General features: G+C 38.4%; 1 long non-coding RNA gene across 1 annotated transcript; it reads left to right on the top strand.

The window, feature by feature from the left end:
- The first annotated feature begins 30 nt into the window (after nucleotides 1-30).
- Nucleotides 31-18,485, top strand: LOC309656289. Its single transcript, XR_014261260.1, has 3 exons — nucleotides 31-145; nucleotides 17,581-17,766; nucleotides 17,942-18,485. It is a non-coding gene; the product is annotated as an uncharacterized lncRNA (long non-coding RNA).
- The last annotated feature ends 2,706 nt before the right edge of the window (nucleotides 18,486-21,191 follow it).

Here is a 21,191-nt window from a genome sequence, read left to right as displayed (position 1 = left end):
TGCGGAGGCTGCGCGCTGCCTCTCAGAGGCCGGACGGCGCTGCGGAGAGGCGGCGACGGCAGCGGTAACTGGAACCGCGTCGGGGGTGAGGCCCTGGGACGCCGTTGAGCTCTGCATCCAGAAACCCCAAGATGGAAGAAGAAAGGTCAGAGACATTGACTAACCTGGAAACAGGGACCTCTTTGGAACTTTGCTTTCATCCACAGTAGCTTTTAAAAGTACCATCGAGTGGAAGTGATTTCCTCGTCTTATTTTGCTTATTGGGAGGAACATGGCTTCAGGGATTTTATGTTTCCCTTTAGTTTTGCATGAACTCCATAGGAATAGGAGCCCTTAAAGGGTTTGGGAGTAACAAGACGAGACTGAAGACAGACAGGCTTGTGCGCGCTCTCTGTTTTCCCTCCCCCTTCAAAGAAAAGGATTTACAGCGCAACCTTGTAACAGCTGCTGCCCAGCTTTAACCATCAAGAGAAAGTAAATAAAATTAAACCACCATTAAAAAAAAAAAGAAATAATTTATTTTTAAGTTAGACAAATCAAATAACCCTATTTACCTTGATTTTTTCATAAGGAAGTTCAGAGCCCTCGAAGTTCCCTTGGGTCTTATTCACAGTTTTTGGTAATAATTCACAGCGGATATATTTGGTGGTATTTTACCAGAGGTACTTAAGCATTTCTGCAAAATCACACCTTTGTACATATGTTATTATCATGTTCAATATGTAGAGCATATAGCTCTGCACTAAGATTTTCTAGAATTGGTTCTCAGTAAACTGAGGATGTGGTGTAGGAATGATATCTTTTTTGCACTTTGTCAGGCTGTACTGATGGGTAGAAGGGATTAAAAGCCACTACCGATCACGTCTGCAGGCATGCTAGTTTACCAGGACACGTCTAACACAAAACTTGACCTAATTATTCAGAACCAGTGTAACTGAAGCATCCTGTTTCCTTTGCAGCACACTCTCTAGGTGTAAATTTTGTCTTGCCAGTTTCAGATGGATTATCCCACCTTCAAGTACTGAAGGGAAATCTGTAGAGAAAGAAAGCAGCTGGGAAGGGCAGCTGCAGTGTTAGTGTTTGTCTACCTGACTTATATGGGCCTTTTGGGAACTTTTAAGCAATGACATCAGCTTGCCCTAGTCCCTAGTTAGAAAAAGTTAGTTATGTGGGAACCGAAGTTACAGGCTTTGCAATCGTCACTAAGGGCATTTAATGGGAAAGCGGGACTTCAACATCTAAATCTTTTGGATGTGTTTATATGTGATTAAATGAACTACTATTTAGCGATTACTTACTATGTGCTAAGTATTAGGTGAGGGGTTTTCCTGTTTTCTTATCTAATCCATATAAAAACACATTGCTGAGGGATGGGCAATGGAGTTAAAAATTTAATCTGCTGTCTGCCAGCGAGGTCAAGTGTTTGGACTCTAGAGTCAGATTGCTTGAGTATAGATTCCAACATCCTAGGTGTGTAAATTTCGGCAAGTTATTTAACCTCTGGGCCTCAGTTTTCTCATCCATTAAACGTGAATAAAAATGGTAACTTTTTTAGAGCTCTTGAAATCTTTGCAAAGCGTGTGGAGCTTAGTAAATGTGTTATCTACATTAATATAATTATGTAATATGCAATTCAAAGAAACAAATGCAAAAGCCACCACTAATTGCAAGTCAGCTTTTTTTCCATCACGTATTAATTACTTTAGATAACAATGAAAAATCAGAACCTCTTGCTCTAATTCCCATTTTGCTTTCTCTGCTTAGATATAGGAGTTTGATAGTTTAAATTGGTAAAAGAAGAATCCAAAGGAGAGGGATGAAGATTATTACACTTTGAATTTCAAGACTGAATAGTTTCGTGGGATGGTTAGGCTATCCAAACTAAAGTGTATGGAGCTAGAAGTAAGCTTTTAGCTGACTCTCCATGCAACAGTGTCTGGAAGACAGGATGGTAACAGAGGGAAAGTATCAGAAGTGACCAAAAATTCTTACTCCCAAGGACTTGTGGCTTTGGCTCCTTTTCCCCAGTTTTCTTGTTGGATTCATTATCACTGATCAGGGGCCAGACTTGACTATATTGGAAAACCTGGTCTTTCAGAACTTACAGATATTGCTACTTGGCTAACATGGAACTTGTACTGTCACACTGGCAATCAGGGTACACATTAGGAAGAGGGATATGCTGACCATACTAATTCTCTAAACATTTGGAATTGAGATACATTATTACAGGCATAAGACACCAAGGGCAATATAGAAAATGATGTTCAATTGATTATAGGCCAATTACCATCACCACTGGCATTGGTAAAATGCAAGGTTGAGAAATTAATCTTTGAACAATTTCTATACATTCCCCCTTCCTCTTGTAATCCTCTCCCCTGGCCCATTACTTTCCTCTGACTGTACACAGACTGCCATATAGGTGACACTCAGGCTTTCCCTCCCTGGAAGTCCCTGATGCTCCAAAACTGTGTGTTCCTCTTTCCTCCATAGCATAAATGAAAACAGTTGTTTAAACTTGCATAGCCCTTTAGCGTTTGAAAAACTCTTTCACCCTTACTGTTTTATTCGGTCTTCACAATACCTCTGCGAGGTAGGGAGCATTATAGAAAACTTGGTGTTAAGTGATTTTCACAGAGTTTACACGTCAGGTAAGCACCTGAACCAGGACTTGAACTCAGGTAATCTGCTGCTGGATCCAGTACTTATTCTCTTAACTTCACTTGGATGCTGCCATTTATAGAAGAGCATAGCTTTTGATCTTAACCACCTATAGAAGATGCACACTTAAAAGTGTTGCTTGGGAGTTGCCTGGTGGCACAGTGGTTAAGAATCTGCCTGCCAATGCACGGGGCACAGGTTCAAGTCCTGGTCCGGGTAGATCTCACATGCTGCGGAGCAACTAAGCCCGTGCACCACAACTACTGAGCCTGCGCTCTAGAGCCTGTGAGCCACAACTACTGAGCCCGTGCACCTAGAGCCTGTGCTCCGCAACAAGAGAAGCCACCGCAATGAGAAGCCCGCATACCGCCACGAAGAGTAGCCCCCGCTCGCCGCAACTAGGGAAAGCCTGCGTGCAGCAACAAAGACCCAATGCAGCCAAAAATAACTAAATAAACAAATTAAAAAAAAAAGTGTTGCTTGTTCACTTATATGTCGAATTTGAAAAAAAACAAAAACAAAAAACCCAACCAACCAAAGGAAAAAAAAACACTCAAACAGAGAACAGATTGGTGGTTGCCATAAGGACGGGGTGGGGAGTGGGCAAAATGGGTGAAGAGGGTCAAAAGGTACAAACTTCCAGCTATAAAATAAATAAGTCATGGGGATATAATGTACAGCATGGTGACTATAGTTAATAATACTGTATTGCATATTTGAAAGTTGCCAAGAGAGTAGATCTTAAAAGTTCACCTCACAAGAAAAAAAAAAATTGTAACTATATATGGTGACGGATGTTAACTAGACTTATTGTGGTGAACATTTTGAATTATATACAAATATCAAATCATTACATTGTACACCTGAAACTAGTATAATCCTATATGTTAATTATATCTCAATTAAAAAGTTGCTTATTAAATCATGTAGAATTTTTTCATAGGTGTAGGGAAGAGATAATTTTTTTTTTCACACACACACACTGTATTTTATTTTTACAAGAGATAAATAGACTGACACGAAGCATTGTACATGGATGACCACAACAAAAGCAACAATGATTGCAATTACCAAACCTGAAACACACTCATACTATGTCATAATATTGACATTCAGTCCAGTAATCCTCCACTGTAACAGCTCCTTTACTTTGCAGTGAAAATTGATTTGTATATTCTTTGCCTCTGAGTCCTTGTGGGGATTTTTTTTTTTTTTTAATTCAGACAGAAAGTCACAAAAATTGTACTCATCCTCATCAGTTCACTCAGTCCCATGTAATTAAATTTTTTTTTTCATCTTGATCTTTTGTTAGCACTTTTTTGAGTTCATCAGTTTTTCATTAGAGTTCTGAAAATGCTTATTCATTCAGTTCAGCAGTACAGTCAGTTACCAGAAACCTGTACTTGTCAGAGTCTTTTCCATGAATTTCTTGAAGATGAAACCCTTTTATAGGAACATATTTGCAAAAGCATCAGAGTACACCCAGAACTGTCTGTAAATGACAAAAGACTTAAAAATGACCACAGTTAAAGATTTGATGAAAGTTCATAATAATGCAGTTGACAAGAAAATTAGTTATTTCTGAGATATACATTTTAAAGTAATAACTAGGATTATTACTTATAACATTATACCAGAACATATAAGATTTTTAGAAATTTCATGTAATGTCTGAAACATTTATATTAACATATTTCCATACAAATAACCCAATGAAAGTTTAGTATTAGTTGTTTTGTTTGTTTGTTTGTTTATACTGCAGGTTCTTATTAGGCATCAATTTTATACACATTAGTGTATACATGTCAATCCCAATCGCCCAATTCAGCACACCACCATCCCCACCCCACCGCAGTTTTCCCCCCTTGGTGTCCATATGTCCATTCTCTACATCTGTGTCTCCACTTCTGCCCGGCAAACCGGCTCATCGGTACCATTTTTCTAGGTTCCACATACATGCATTAATATACGATATTTGTTTTTCTCTTTCTGACTTACTTCACTCTGTATGACAGTCTCTAGATCCATCCACTTCTCAACAAATGACTCAATTTCGTTCCTTTTTATGGCTGAGTAATAGTCCATTGTATATATGTACCACATCTTCTTTATCCATTCGTCTGTTGATGGGCATTTAGGTTGCTTCCATGACCTGGCTATTGTAAATAGTGCTGCAATGAACATTCGGGTGCATGTGTCTTTTTGAATTATGGTTTTCTCTGGGTATATGCTCAGTAGTGGGATTGCTGGGTCATATGGTAATTCTATTTTTAGTTTTTTAAGGAAGCTCCATATTGTTCTCCATAGTGGCTGTATCAATTTCCATTCCCACCAACAGTGCAAGAGGGTTCCCTTTTCTCCACACCCTCTCCAGCATTTGTTGTTTGTAGATTTTCTGATGATGCCCATTCTAACAGGAGTGAGGTGATACCTCATTGTAGTTTTGATTTGCATTTCTCTAATAATTAGTGATGTTGAGCATCTTTTCATGTGCTTCGTGGCCGTCTGTATGTCTTCTTTGGAGAAATGTCTATTTAGGTCTTCTGCCCATTTTTGGATTGGGGTGTTTGTTTCTTTAATATTGAGCTGAATGAGCTGTTTATATATTTTGGAGATTAATCCTTTGTCCGTTGATTCGTTTGCAAATATTTTCTCCCATTCTGAGGGTTGTCTTTTCGTCTTGTTTATGGTTTCCTTTGCTGTGCAAAAGCTTTGAAGTTTCATTAGGTCCCATTTGTTTATTTTTGTTTTTATTTCCATTACTCTAGGAGGTGGATCAAAAAAGATCTTGCTGTGATTTATGTCAAAGAGTGTTCTTCCTATGTTTTCCTCTAAGAGTTTTATAGTGTCCAGTCTTATATTTAGGTCTCTAATCCATTTTGAGTTTATTTTTGTGTATGGTGTTAGGGAGTATTCTAATTTCATTCTTTTACATGTAGCTGTCCAGTTTTCCCAGCACCACTTATTGTAGAGACTGTCTTTTCTCCATTGTATATCTTTGCCTCCTTTGTCATAGATTAGTTGACCATAGGTGCGTGTGTTAATCTCTGGGCTTTCTATCTTGTTCCATTGATCTATGTTTCTGTTTTTGTGCCAGTACCATATTGTCTTGATTACTGTAGCTTTGTAGTATAGTCTGAAGTCAGGGAGTCTGATTCCTCCAGCTCCATTTTTTTCCCTCAAGACTGCTTTGGCTATTCGGGGTCTTTTGTGTCTCCATACAAATTTTAAGATGATTTGTTTTAGCTCTGTAAAAAATGCCATTGGTAATTTGATAGGGATTGCATTGAATCTGTAGATTGCTTTGGGTAGTATACTCATTTTCACAATGTTGATTCTTCCAGTCCAAGAACATGGTATATCTCTCCATCTGTTGGTATCATCTTTAATTTCTTTCATCAGTGTCTTATAGTTTTCTGCATACAGGTCTTTTGTCTCCCTAGGTAGGTTTATTCCTAGGTATTTTATTCTTTTTGTTGCAATGGTAAATGGGAGTGTTTCCATAATTTCTCTTTCAGATTTTTCATCATTAGTGTATAGGAATGCAAGAGATTTCTGTGCATTAATTTTGTATCCTGCAACTTTACCATATTCATTAATTAGCTCTAGCAGTTTTCTGGTGGCAGTTTTAGGATTCTCTATGTATAGTATCATGTCATCCGCAAACAGTGACAGTTTTACTTCTTCTTTTCCAATTTGTATTCCTTTTATTTCTTTTTCTTCTCTGATTGCCATGGCTAGGACTTCCAGAACTATGTTGAATAATAGTGGTGAGAGTGGACATCCTTGTCTCGTTCCTGATCTTAGAGGAAATGCTTTCAGTTTTTCACCATTGAGAATGATGTTTGCTGTGGGTTTGTCATATATGGCCTTTATTATGTTGAGGTAGGTTCCCTCTATGCCCACTTTCTGGAGAGTTTTTATCAGAAATGGGTGTTGAATTTTGTCAAAAGCTTTTTCTGCATCTATTGAGATGATCATATGGTTTTTATTCTTCAATTTGTTAATATGGTGTATCACATTGATTGATTTGCGTATATTGAAGAATCCTTGCATCCCTGGGATAAATCCCACTTGTTCGTGGTGTATGATCCTTTTAAGGTGTTGTTGGATTCTGTTTGCTAGTATTTTGTTGAGGATTTTTGCATCTATATTCATCAGTGATATTGGTCTGTAATTTTCTTTTTTTGTAGTGTCTTTGTCTGGTTTTGGTATCAGGGTGATGGTGGCCTCATAGAATGAGTTTGGGAGTGTTCCTTCCTCTGCAATTTTTTGGAAGAGTTTGAGAAGGATAGGTGTTAGCTCTTCTCTAAATGTTTGATAGAATTCACCTGTGAAGCCATCTGGTCCTGGACTTTTGTTTGTTGGAAGATTTTTAATCACAGTTTCAATTTCATTGCTTGTGATTGGTCTGTTCATATTTTCTATTTCTTCCTGGTTCAGTCTTGGAAGGTTATACCTTTCTAAGAATTCGTCCATTTCTTCCAGGTTGTCCATTTTATTGGCATAGAGTCGCTTGTAGTAGTCTTTTAGGATGCTCTGTATTTCTGCGGTGTCTGTTGTAACTTCTTTTTCATTTCTAATTTTACTGATTTGAGTCCTCTCCGTCTTTTTCTTGATGAGTCTGGCTAATGGTTTATCAATTTTGTTTATCTTCTCAAAGAACCAGCTTTTAGTTTTTTTTGTTTTTTTTTTTTATGGCTGTGTTGGGTCTTCGTTTCTGTGCGAGGGCTTTCTCTAGTTGTGGCAAGCGGGGGCCACTCTTCATCGCAGTGCGCGGGCCTGTCACTATTGCGGCCTCTGTTATTGCGGAGCACAGGCTCCAGACGCGCACTCTCAGTAATTGTGGCTCACGGGCCCAGTTGCTCCGCGGCATGTGGGATCTTCCCAGACCAGGGCTCGAACCCATGTCCCCTGCATTGGCAGGCAGATTCTCAACCACTGCACCACCAGGGAAGCCCCAGCTTTTAGTTTTATTGATCTTTGCTATTGTTTTCTTTATTTCTATTTTTTAGTATTCTTTGATCTTACTGATTCTTTGGTAATCTTTGACTCTCTCCTTCTTTCTGTTCTATTCTCCCCATTCCAAAAGATCAAAATGATATGGTCACTTCTGAAAGGTCACTGACTCTGTACTAAAAGCAATAAATCAGAAGGCAATAACCTAGGGTATATACAATGTCATATTTAGTATAATATGAGATTAAAATGTCCATATGAGTAATGATTCCTATGAGAAATTTACAGTATAGTGAAGTAAGATGGCATTTATTTTAGAAATTTAAGGAAACCCCTTAAAAAAAATCTTTGGCATCATATTACCCAGTAAATGCAATAGGAAATAACAGCGTGATGTGACCTTCTGTCCCAGCCTTCACACCCCTCACAGCAGAAGGGAAGGGAACCAACAGAGCTTGCATTTGTTGGAGGGGAGAATGAGACCATCATTCTCCCCTCCAACAAACTGTGCAGGAATCAGACCCCCAAGGGGAAGCTACAATTAGATCTTGTTACCTACCCACCTCCCTCTCAAAAGAGACCAGCCAGTCTAATTTCATCAAGTCCTATCTGCTGTTCATCTCAGTCTTCTCATTTTTGAAACTTTTATTCACTTTTTATCTCCTTAAGGCTTGGTACTTTCCCTAATCAAGCTCTTACCATTCTCTGACTCTTCACTATGACCTCTGGCTGGCATTTTGCACATGGAATCCCCAGCCTCTTTTCTGCACATTACCTTCACATTCTTGCTCTATGTGCCTGTCTCCTGCAGCCCTCTTAAATAGTATGGGTTTTTTTCTCCTATGTTAGGACTCAAGTTTTGGTAGGTGTCTTTAAAAAAAAAAAAAATTAATTAATTAATTCAACAGGTGCTGATTCAGATAATTTTTCTGTCCTTTGTAAAAAAGTCATTCTTTGAAGAAAATTCTATCAGACTATTCCACTTGCAACCCTTTCTTGTTGTAGTTTCAATTGTCCTCTCAGCCATTCCACCTCCTTCCTCTAAGACTTTGGCATTTGCCATCATCCACATAAATGATCCATACAATACTCTTGTCTCAGTTCTTTAATCTCTTCTCCAGATAAAGGAAAACTCACGACTGTATAGATGGTCTTGAAACAGGAGGGAAGGAGGCAGGGCACAACCTTTGAAAGAATGACATAGTCCGAGGACATGACATAAACTGATTAGAACTAAATGGGTCCAAGACGGTGGACAAGTTGACTTCCACTAGACCTTGAACCTCAGTGTCCGCTCACATCAGCAAGCTAAATGACACACCCACAGGCGCCATGACAGTTCCAAGACCGACCATAAGGATCAAAAAGTGGGTGGTGGCCCAATTCCTGGAAATCCCGCCCCTTCCTAAAATAGCTGGAATACTCCTCCTACTCCTTAGCCTATGAAGTCACCCACTCCTATAAAAACTGACAACCCCATACCCTGGTGCCTTTCTCACCTTCTGAGATGGCCCGCACTCTGTGAAGTGTGTTTCTCTCTAAATAAATCCACTTCTTACCTATCACTTTGTCTCACTGAATTCTTTCTGCAATGGCACATCAAGAACCTGAGCTTCATTAAGTCCTGAAACCAGGTGTGTTATCTCAGTTGGAAGACTGTGGGTTTTGGCCGGGTTTGAGTCCCGGCCAAGTGGGCTCAAGTCCCAATCTGGGTTTTGGCCTGGTTCAAGTCCCAATCTGAGGTGTACGTTTTCAGCCTCACCTCCAATTTATGAGCACAACTTCAAATAGGCAATTGTACTACATTTTCCATAGCCAATTTACTTGTTTAACTCTCCATGGTAATTATTTTACATTGACCCAACTCAAATCTTGCTTATTATTTCAATGAGAAATAGAAGTAATCAGAAGAGAACTTTTACCCCATACCACTGTTAAATCCATCCACTATTTGCATCTGAACCTGTAAACTGCCCACACTTGTAATAGGTATCCTGCTCTCTCTAAGGCCAACCCCTCCATTTGTACCTAGGTTCCCATCCTTTCTTGCCTCTCAAGGACTTTATTCCTGTAATTCTCTGTCTCTACATCATCAGACTTTGTCACTGTTGAATCATTCCCATCAACAATCAAACATACTGTAATAATTCCGGTACTGAAAAATCCTTTCTTGATTCCACAGTTCTCTCCAATCACTACCTAATTTCTCTGTTCTTTTTAAGCAAAATTCCTCAAAAGAATTACCTATACTCATTGGCTCCATTTCATCTCCTACCATTTTTTAATTGAATCTACTCCAATCTGGCTTTATGTCTCAATCACTCCACTACAATTGTGTTTGTCTAGGTCACCAGTGACATTCATACTGCTCAATTCAATGGATAGTTCTTGGTCCTTATCTCACTTAACCTTTCAACATCCTGTTTTTCCTTCTACCTTCCTTGGTTGCTCCTTTTAAATCTCCTTTCCTTTCCTGGCCTCTAAACACAATGCCCCAGGGCTCAGTCCTTGGACTTTTGCTTCTCTCTGATTATGCTTTCTAAGTGAACTCATTTGAGTTCATTGTTTTAATGCCATCTTTATGCTGATAGCTCATATTTTTATCTGTTTTTATTTTGCTCCATTATGGTACAGAGTGGACACATCAGATATTGGTGTCTAGGAAATTGCTTATGTTTAACGGGAGACCACTATGGCCTAATTATGAGTGCTGGACTAGCTTCTAGTCACACCAAGTCCTATCTGATCATACCAGGCCATTTTCTAGCTGTCAGGAACTGCTTTTCTCTTTTAGGGTCCTCCCTTTTGGCTGAGAGCAGACAAAGTCAGGGCACAAAACATTAAATCTGTGATATCCATATTGCCATCACTGTCAAAATTTTGTTCATCAGGAAGTTGTCCAGAGACTGTTTTCTGTAGTTGGACTAAGATTAACCTCTCCTGCTCTTTTTGCATACTGAATAGTTGAATTTTTAAAAAAATTTAAAAAATTTTATTGAAGTATAGTTGATTTACACTGTTGTGTTAATTTCTTCTGTACAGTAGTACTTGAATTTTTGAACATGACAGTGCATTTGCAGTAGCATATAAGAATACAGACGGTACACACTGGTTAATGGCAGCACAGGCAATTAACAAAATGATTATTAATTCTTGTAATAAGTCCTGAGGACAGGGGCTTAGATGATTAAATTCAGGCAATAACGACATAACCAAATGACCAGTTGGTCTTTTCTAGAGAACCAGTGGCTTTTTTTTTAGCCTAGTCATAAATTGTTTTACTTGAACACCTATTATTTGTATAGACGCATAAGAAGTATTTGCTGTAGGATGAAGTTACCTCTGTCTAGCTAAGAGGAAATTGAGTTATGTGCTTATCCATGAAGACTCTGGCTAATGAATGTAAATTGAAACTGGGATTCTAGAGCATAAGTTGTGTTTTCATAAATGGTATTCACTTAGTGGGGCACAGACTCTATTGGGAATATAACCTTTATTCAACTCAACAGGAGTGAGACAATCATTGGTCTCATCTTAAGGTAAGTAGACTTTTTAAAGTGGAGTTAAACAATTCCTGCAAAGTTGAGGGTCTCAGTTTTATAATATTCAGAACAAACTGAGTACTATATCAAAGATAGCCCCAATATTAGTTTCCATTTCTGATCGATGCATTTTGTTGTTAGGATTACATGACTCCAGAAGAAGATTTTGTTGTCAAAATCCAATTTTTACAAGACTAAAACTTGAGATTAGTTATGTGAGAAAAACTTAAGTACCAGAGCAGATATGTAGAAGGAAATTTACTTTCTGAAGTGTTTAAAGGAACAGCTATTATATTTTTGTCAGTAAGATTAGGTGAGGGATTACAAATCTGGCAATCAGTTGAATCTATGATTTTGGTCTGAGAAAGACACAGCAGAGAATTTTGTGTTTCCCCTAATTGGTAGAAGACCATCGACATTATGAAGATAGATCACATTGATAAACCTTTTAGTCAGGTAATAGAAGGGGTTAGAATACAATAATAAAAAAGATTAGTGGGGCTTCCCTGGTGGTGCAGGGGTTGAGAATCTGCCTGCCAATGCAGGGGACACGGGTTCGAGCCCTGGTCTGGGAAGATCCCGCATGCCGTGGAGCAACTGGGCCCGTGAGCCACAACTACCGAGCCTGCGCGTCTGGAGCCTGTTCTTAGCAACAAGAGAGGCCACGATAATAAGAGGCCCACGCACCGCGATGAAGAGTGGCCCCCACTTGCCACAACTAGAGAAAGCCCTCACACAGAAACGAAGACCCAACACAGCCAAAAATAAATAAATAAATAAACCCAAAGTTTAAAAAAAAACCAAAAAACTGAAAAGAAAAAAGTAACAGTACTATTAAAAAAAAAAAGATTAGTGATAGATCAAACGGAAAAAAAAGGGTGAAGAGTCAGAAAATTAATCTTATTTTGTTTTCTTTGGTAGAAGCTGTTTACTTCAGCAGTTAGTACCTGTTCCCTGGTTTTGGGAAGAAGCCATTCACTTCTGCAGTCATCGGTTTCTGGAGAATTTATAAAACTCCTCAATTTGAGGTCTTCCAATTGAATGGATTTTCAGGGTCATGAGAAACTGATGTGTCTTTTTTAGTCAGGAATCATGACTGCAAGGTTCAACACCTTGAGGTTTTATTGTTGTGTCAGTTAACAGTCTTTGCCAAGGGTCTCTTCACTGAGACTCCAGGACAATTTTCTCTGCTGTCTTTTGCAGAAGACTAAATCTCCAGATTTCAGATTACGCAATGGGTGTTTTGGAAATGCAGCTCGAACTTGTTGATGATAAAGCTCTAGGTATTCACATGAATGTTTTGTGATATTTAGTCATATGAACCTGTAATAGTGTAAAACCTAGGTGTAGAAGTAAGATTTTTCAAATGAATGGAGTAGCCTATTATTAGCTCATAAGAAGTTTACCTATGGGTCTCAGAATAGATCTCATTGTTTGCAGAGGAGCATTTTTTAGAGGGGGTTATCTTTGAAAAATCCTGGAGAATAAGATACATGTGAGAAGATTAAAATTGGGAAAATATCTCAAAATTCAAAAAAGAAGTTTTAACCAGAAAGTCACAGATAATTAGCTTGATATCAATCTTTTCTGTGTTTCTATAATGGATACACTGGATGAGGATTTGTGATTATTTATCAACTAAAGTAGTGACTGCTGGCCAAGGAGACAATAAAACAAGGTGAAAAGGAGGATGTATGTTTGGAGTCAGGATTCATGCTGGAACTGAGTTCAAATCATGTATTTTGTTAGTTACAGCTTTTTCACAGTAACAGTCTGGAACAGTGGCTCTCAAATTTTAGCATGCAGTTGAATTACCTGGAGGACTTGTTCAAACACAAAGTTCTGATTCAGCACATCTAAGGTGGGGCCTGAGAATGTGTATGTGTAACAAGTTCCCAAGTAATGCTCCTGCTAGTCTGGGGACCACACTTTAAGAATCACTGGTTTAGAAAAATTTTGTTAGAATGTAGAATTAGAGTTTCAACTTTCCCATAGCTATCTGAAAATTTTTTTGGAAGGTGTTTTGTTATAGTTGGCCTTAATTCTAGTGGAAAATGTACACGGTCCTAGACAATTTGTATGTCATAAATTAATCTCTCGTATTCCAGAGAGAGAGAGAAATTTTACTGCTCTTTCCCCATCAGTTTACTTCTGCCATATTCACAAATTCTGAAATTCTGCCAGAGGAAAACCAGGATTTTCCAGGATGAAGGACCTTCCAGGATGAAGGACCTGGAAATTAGACAATGTAAAAATGATTTCCTACGAAGTTGCGAAGAGTTAGTTATAAAAAACATTTTGAAGTTTCTCCTATGAAGGGGGGATTAGACAAAGGGTTACAAGCTCAGATGTGTCAGGGGCCAGGCAGGTAATATAAGTGAATCAAGGGCAGGGACTGTCGCTAACCAGAGAGTAAATGCATCTTCTAAAATGAGTGGCTACTACTTAGAAAAAATTAACTGTTGCTATGTGGGTATGTAGGCCCATTACTGCTAGATTAAAAGGAAGTGGAAATCTTGAGTTGCTTGAAAAATAGCCCAATTTAAAAATATTGCTAACTGAATAAAAACTTTTAAAATCCATTATATGGGACAAGCAATATACATCTGCAGTCTCAGTTTGGCCCTTGGTCCTATAGCTTGCTACCTTGGGTTTATTCAGTAGTAACAACAGAAGGGAGACATAAGACGGAGACTATAGCTAAATGTTAAAATAAAAACTAGTGCTGTAATTGGAGTGGCTTTAGAGTCAAATGCATCTGGGTCCAAGCCTTGACTCCACCATTTACTATCAGTGTGACCTTGAGCAAATTACTTAACGTCTTTCAGCTTTAGTTTCCTCATCTGCAAACTGGGTGTAATAATAATGCCCCTATCATGGAGCTGTAGTTAGGATTAATAGTTAATGAATGTAAAATATTAACACATATTAAGCATATATTAATCATTCAACAAACGTTAGCTTTGAAAAGTTAGAAATGGAAGATGCAGAATAAAGACTTATCTGTCCATTAACTTTCTCTCTGAAATCAACTGAGTAAAACAAGGAAAATGAGAAAAAGGAAAGGGGAAAATTTCATCTGTTTTAATTAAAAAGGGAACACTTAAAATACAAAAATATACTAAGAAGAGCTAATCAGTGCATTTGAAATTGGATCAGGGTAAGGGAGGATGCCAGGAAAATATAACTGCATTACAGAGTTTGGGCAGAGTCAGCAGGGCATAGATTTCTCCATAGGGGCCACTGATTGGCTGCTCTTTTGGAACTAATTAAGAATAAGAGTCTTTCTAGCCTACTTGGCATCACAATGTAGCAGAAGAGGCAGGGTTGAATGAGGAAATTTTAAACACTATCTCTGAAACAATGCTGCCTGTGGAGGAGAATCTGAGCAGGGCAAGCAACTCTAAAGCTATTTACCTTTTATAACTAACAAGAAGGGAAGGTCAAATCAACTTGCAATTTAACAGACACAAAATATATACTATCCATGGCTTTACTGTGAGAACAAACAAGCCTTCCTGGCATAGAACATTCTTCGGAAGCTTTTCCCACACTTTCTTCTCAAAAATAGCTTGACTAAGAAGAAATCGCCTAATTTAAGGAGAAATATTATTTAAAAAGGAATCAAGACAGGCTTTATATAAAACACTACAATCTGAAAATGAAATTAAGAAAATTATTTCATTCTTAATAGCATAAAAATACTTGGTTAAATATTTAACCAAGGAGGTAGAAGACACGTACACTGAAAACTACAAAACATTGCTGAACGGAATTAAAGTTTTCAATAAGTGTAAAGACATCTTGTGTTCATGGATTGGAAGACTTAATATTGTTAAGATGGCAATACTACTCAAAATGGTTGACAAACTCAATGAAATCTCTATCTAGAAATGAAAAAGTGTATCCTAAAATTCATATGGAATTGTAAGGAACCCAAAATGACCAACATAATCTTGAAAAGAAAAATGAATTTGGAAGACTCACACTATCAGATTTCAACCCTTATTACAAAGCCAGAGTAATCAAAACAGTGGGGTAATGGCATAAGAATAAACATGTAGGTCAATGGGATAGAATTGAGAGTCCAGACATTAGGCCATACATCTATAGTTAACTGATTTTCAGCAAAGGTACCAGAACCTTTCAATGAGGGAAACAATAGTCTCTTTTGACAAATGATACTGGGACAACTAGATATATGTATACAAAAGAATGAAGTCAGATCCTTACCTCATACCACATATAAAAATTAACTCAAAATAAATCAAAGACCTAAATGGAAAAGCTAAAACTATAACACTCTTAGAAGAAAACATAGGAGTAAATCTTCATAATCTTGGATTTGGCAATGGATTCTTAGAAGTGACACCAAAAGCACAAGAAAAAAAGAAAAAATAGATACATTGGACTTCTTCAAAATTAAAATTTTTTGTGTTTCAAAGGACACCATCAATAATGAAAAGACAACCTACAAAATGGGAGAAGTATTTGCAAGTCATATATCTGATATGGGATTTGTATCTAGAGTGTATAAAGAGCTCTTAGAACTCAACAATGAAAAGACAAGTAATCCAATTAAAATTAGGCAAAGGATCTGAATAGACATTTCTATAAAGAAGATATACAAATGGCCAATAAGCTCATGAAATGATGCCCATCAAGTTTAGTCATCAGGGAAATGCATATCAAAACCACAAGGTAACACTTCATACCTACTAGGATGGCAATAATAAAAAAGACAGACAATAACTGGTATTGGTGAAGGTGTGGCGAAATTGGAACTCCTATACATTACTGGAGGGAATACAAAATAGTGCAGGTTTAAGAACCTCATCTTCAATTTGTAATAAAAGTTTTTAACTTGTTTTTTTTTTAAACTCAATTGTGATAATGTGATTTATAATAGAAATATATAGTTGGTTTTCATCTCCATTTCTGGCGTAAAGCTCCTAAATCCCTTGGAATTAGTGATTTAATTAGAAGTGATGAGAGTGATAATGATGCCTTTTGTTATGTTAATAAGGTGACTTTTGGACTCCACCTAAGAAAGAGAGCTAGTTGCCAGGGGAACCAGCCACTTGATTAGAGAGTTGGAACTTTCAGTTCCACCTCCCCTGACCACCCCCCCCCCCCCCCCCCCCCCGGGGAGGGTAATCCCAGTAGCCATATTAGTTTTTCTACTAAATGAATCTGTGTCCACTGTCTTTGATTCCTCCATCCTAATTTTACAGCCATATTGGAACTTTGTATTTTATTTGGAAACTTTTTTTTCTGGGGAAACTTTTTTTATTTATATATAAATAAAAAGTCACTGTTGGATCTTAATGATCATCTTATTATTATTAAGGAAACTCCCAGTAAAAAAAGAAAAAAAATATCAGGGAAGAAATGAATTTCTCCTGACCTGGGAGACTATTTAAAAAAGACAGAATCGGAAGTGAATAAAGCAACCATCTTAGGATGAGGAAAAGAAATATTTCACTCTATGGAAGTGTGTTTTAAATAATCACTCATCTGAATGAAGAACATCTTTTGTTAATCAGAAGGCTTTCCAGGAAGGTGGTTATTTCCTCTGTATAGACTTCATACCCCTATGGAAATTGAATAAGGAAGAGGAATTTGAACAAAAGCAAAGGGCAAAAACTCTCTTCAGGATGTGAGAAGCTATGAAGACTGTCTCAGAGGCTGCTTGGGGATATTATTTTCCATCAGTTCCCATGTTGCCCACTAAGTGGTGGTGGTGCACATAAAAACTCTACTGTATAAACCATGAATTGCCATAAACCTTGTTTACTCTTCTTTTTCAAACAAAATCCCAAGAAAATCTGTATAAAAGCCTCAGGTAGAAGTATGAAGCCCTCAATAATAGCAGAGGGGACAGTCTCAGGCTATAAGATGAGGATAGGTACCATCCAAAAGAGATCATCTCCAAATGCAATTTTGGGTCTTCCTTGACCCAGTTTCTTTTGGTTACAGAAAAATACAAGGGAGATTTTCTTTCTATACTTATTCCAGAGCTCACCTTGGATGAAAGGAGTCAAATTTTGATGAATATCATAATTTACATCGTAATTTTTGTGCCTTAAAAAAATCCATTGCTCATCTACCACAATTACTATGATTTCATGATCATTATTTTTAACATGTTATCATATCATTATAGCACATGTGATAAGTTCAGCATACCTTTTGTGTGAATCTATCACTTTAGTTTGAATGATGAAGCAGTCTCCCAACCATTGTGAGACTCCTTCTGACACCACTGATGAAGGAAGAAAGCTCTTAAATGATTAATTCATTCTTAAATGCACAACTGTGGTGACCTCTGAAAGGACACATTCCTTTTAAAGACTACCTTCTCAAAACAAAGTCATTATTATGTAGCCTCAGAACTGTAATCACTCTTCTTCAGTTCACAGATTCTGGCTGATGATGTCATGACACAGAAGAAAATGCAAAACAGGCAGCCTTAAATCAGCTTCCTGGTGAGCGTCACACTTGTGGCTGAGGCCTGAGACCAGCTGCGTTTTGGCCATGGCTTTGCAGAGCGTTCTGGAAGCACTGTGGCTGGAGTTCCTCCTCATCTCTCTCTGGAAGGGTGAGTAGGCTCCTTCATCATCTGGTCTTGGAAAAGTGTATACCCTTGTTTTAAAACTTGGACTTGTTAACAAACGGGAACAGCCAAATTCATTAATATCCACTGTACCTAAGGGGCAATCAGTAAACCAAATAGCAGTATAAAAGTCACAACGTTCTTTTTTTATTTCCTGTAGTTGCAGAGAGCAAGGACCGAGTATTTCAGCCTTCCACTGTGGTCTCTTCGGAGGGTGCTCTGGCAGAAATCTCCTGCAATCACTCTATATCCAGTGCTTACGACTTCTTCTGGTACCTTCACGTCCCAGGATGTGCACCAAGACTCCTTGTTAAGGGCTCAAGGCCTTCTCAGCAGGGCCGGTACAACATGACATATGAGCGGTTCTCTTCATCACTGCTTATCCTCCAGGCGCAGATGGCAGATGCAGCCACTTACTACTGTGCTCTGGGGGACACAGAGGCAGGGAATCCATGAAGAGCTGAACAGAAACAAGGAGAGATCACAGCCTTTGCAGGAGGTGGAAAAAAGATGAGCAATAACGGTTCACCCCAACACCCCCAATTCAGCATTCTCCAAGCTTTTCCATTTGGCACTATCAGAAAAAACATTTGAGTCCAGACACACTATATATTAGTAAAGGTACATAGGGAAATATGTTTTTAAGGAGTGTTTCAATAATGGTCTGTAAATCCATTTTAATAGTTTTCTTTTTTTTTTAAATTAAATTTATTTATTTAAATTTTTTAAATTAAATTTATTTATTTATGGCTGTGTTGGGTCTTCGTTTCTGTGCGAGGGCTTTCTCTAGTTGCGGCGAGCGGGGGCCAGTCTTCATCGCGGTGCATGGGCCTCTCACTATCGTGGCCTCTCTTGTTGCGGAGCACAAGCTCCAGACGCGCAGCCTCAGTAATTGTGGCTCACGGACCTAGTCGCTCCGCGGCATGTGGGATCTTCCCAGACCAGGGCTCGAACCCGTGTCCCCTGCATTGGCAGGCAGATTCTCAACCACTGCGCCACCAGGGAAGCCCCTAAATAGTTTTCTTGATAATTGAAACACTTTTGATCCATTTCTTTTGAAATCTGATTGGATTATTTTTGCTTTCCCTCATGAAATGGCTGATGATGAACTTGTGATAGGAGGAAGAGTCATGTCCACTCTGCCATTTTCTTCTTGCTTTCTGTGTTTGCATTTTAAATATTATCTGCCAGCTTCACTCTTTTTGCAGGAATCTTTTCAAGACGTGTATCCATTTTATAAAGGGTACTTTAGTTAACATTGGATAATACAGTAAGCTGAAAGGGAATGAATGAGTGAGTCGCTACTGCCAACAGCCCTGAGTTTGGAAGCTCAATCCTCCCCTCAGAATATTTTACTTATTATAATCTAATATTCAGGCCCCGTGAGGATGTCAGTGTCAATTGGTATATGAAATATTAGTAAAACTCAATCTCCTTCCAAATTTTTAAGCTAAAAAAAATACAACTGGAAGTTGTAATATATTCTTCCCAGATCCTCGTTACTTTGTCTTTTTACCCAGACCTGTCCCTCCCACTTTAGAAACCAAGGTCCTAGGATAGATTAGTGATTCCCAAACTTTTTAAAATCAGAAGTCTCTGCAGTTTTGTTCAGAAAAATAGATTTTTTCCTACATTCTAGATTAACTGAATCAGAGTTTTCAGGAGTGGGGTCCAGAAGTCTGTATTTTCCATAAATGTCTCCCTGGTGATTCTGTTGCTCAGTCAAATTTGATGTGGGAATCCCAGACTCTGGACTCCAGATCTTGAGGCTTTAGCCACTATTCTTTGCTTTTAGTAACATCCAAATGTCTCCATTGTATACACATATAAATTGGTATATGTTTGTACAACTTCTTTAGGCATATTCTATTTTGGATTATTGCTTGTTTAACAGTGTATTAGTCTTATCTTTTTTTAAAAATTATTTATTTATTTATTTATTTTTGGCTGCGTTGGGTCTTCGTTGCTGTGCGCAGGCTTTCTCTAGTTGTGGCGAGCGGGGGCTACTCTTCGTCACGGTGCGCGGGCTTCTCACTGCAGTGGCCTCTCTTGTTGCAGAGCACGGGCTCTAGGTGAGCGGACTTCAGTAGTTGTGGCTCGCGGGCTCTAGAGCGCAGGCCCAGTAGCTGTGGTGCACGGACTTAGTTGCTCCGCGGCATGTGGGATCTTCCCGGACCAGGGCTCAAACCCATGTCCTCTGCACCGGCAGGCGGATTCTTAACCACTGTGCCACCAGGGAAGCCCAGGTCTTCTCTTTTAACCAAATGAAATATTTGAAAAGACGAGTCATGTGTGCATTTTCTTCATGAGTTCTGCATGGTGCCGTGTGTATTGTTGTTGCTCCATAGACAGTGAATAAGCATGTGGCCCCCTCATTGTTTTGGCAAGCAAGAAAAGAGACAAAAAATTCCTTTTGTTCGTAGAGGAAGTTCTTTTCAGTTCACTGAGGAGTGAGTGTGTGTGTGTGTGTGTGTGTGTGTGTGTGTGTGCGTGTGTGTGATGTATTGAAAACCCTACCTTTTACATTGGTGTTTTGAGTCTACTGTTTAAACTGTCAACGACTAGTCTTCCTACCAGATTTTTTCCAGCTCATATGTAGAATACTAAAGACATTACTACCCAAAGGGGAAGTGGAAGAAGAATGAAATAAAAGAAGGGGAAAATGCAGTTGATGAGAGAGGAATTACAAAGAAGAGAGCTCAGTGATAGTTCAGTCTTACAGGCTTCATGAAGCTTTCAGTCCGATGGTGACTTGTGAAACATTTACAGGAGAGTAAAATTCCCTGTATTCCCAAATCCTGGGAGTTTGCATCTATATAGAGATTTCCATATTCTTCTTTGGAGGTTTACTTCCCATTAAAAACAAAACAAAATAAGAAATTCCTGGTTGAAAAAGCTGTTCTAAGACTCCTGAGACTAAACATGGAGAGCAGGGCTGGAGAGTTACCTAAGAGTCCAATGCAGTTGGCATGAAGCTGTCCAAGGTCTCCCTGCATCGGTCTGCTCTGTCTGCTGCTCTGTCTTTACCATCTGCATTGATGGTAAAGTTTTCTTGGGGGCAGTAGCTCAGCCAGTTCTTCAAATGTCTGAGGACCTCTTAGAGGTAATTATCTAGGGACTGCTTTGGTTATGTGGCACACACAAGTGAGGTCAGCATTTGGTATACACTCAATAATAAGATGACCTCTAAAGTTCTACTTGGCACATTCAAGTCTATGATTGTATAATTTTATTAGGATAATGGAATTACTTTCCAATATTATAAGGTTTTTTAAAAAAGTAAATGATCAAAATTGAAATTCTCAGTGTGATTTAGTGGAAAGAATGCTTCTGAAGTCAGAAAAGTGTGGGTTAAAATCTTTGTTCTATTTCTTTAGGGGTGACTTGAGTAAATTACCTAATATTCCTGA

The sequence above is a fragment of the Balaenoptera physalus genome, assembly GCF_965194825.1.
Source record: "Balaenoptera physalus genome assembly, chromosome: 2".
NCBI lineage: Eukaryota > Metazoa > Chordata > Mammalia > Artiodactyla > Balaenopteridae > Balaenoptera > Balaenoptera physalus.
This window is presented reverse-complemented; position numbering and strand designations above follow the sequence as displayed.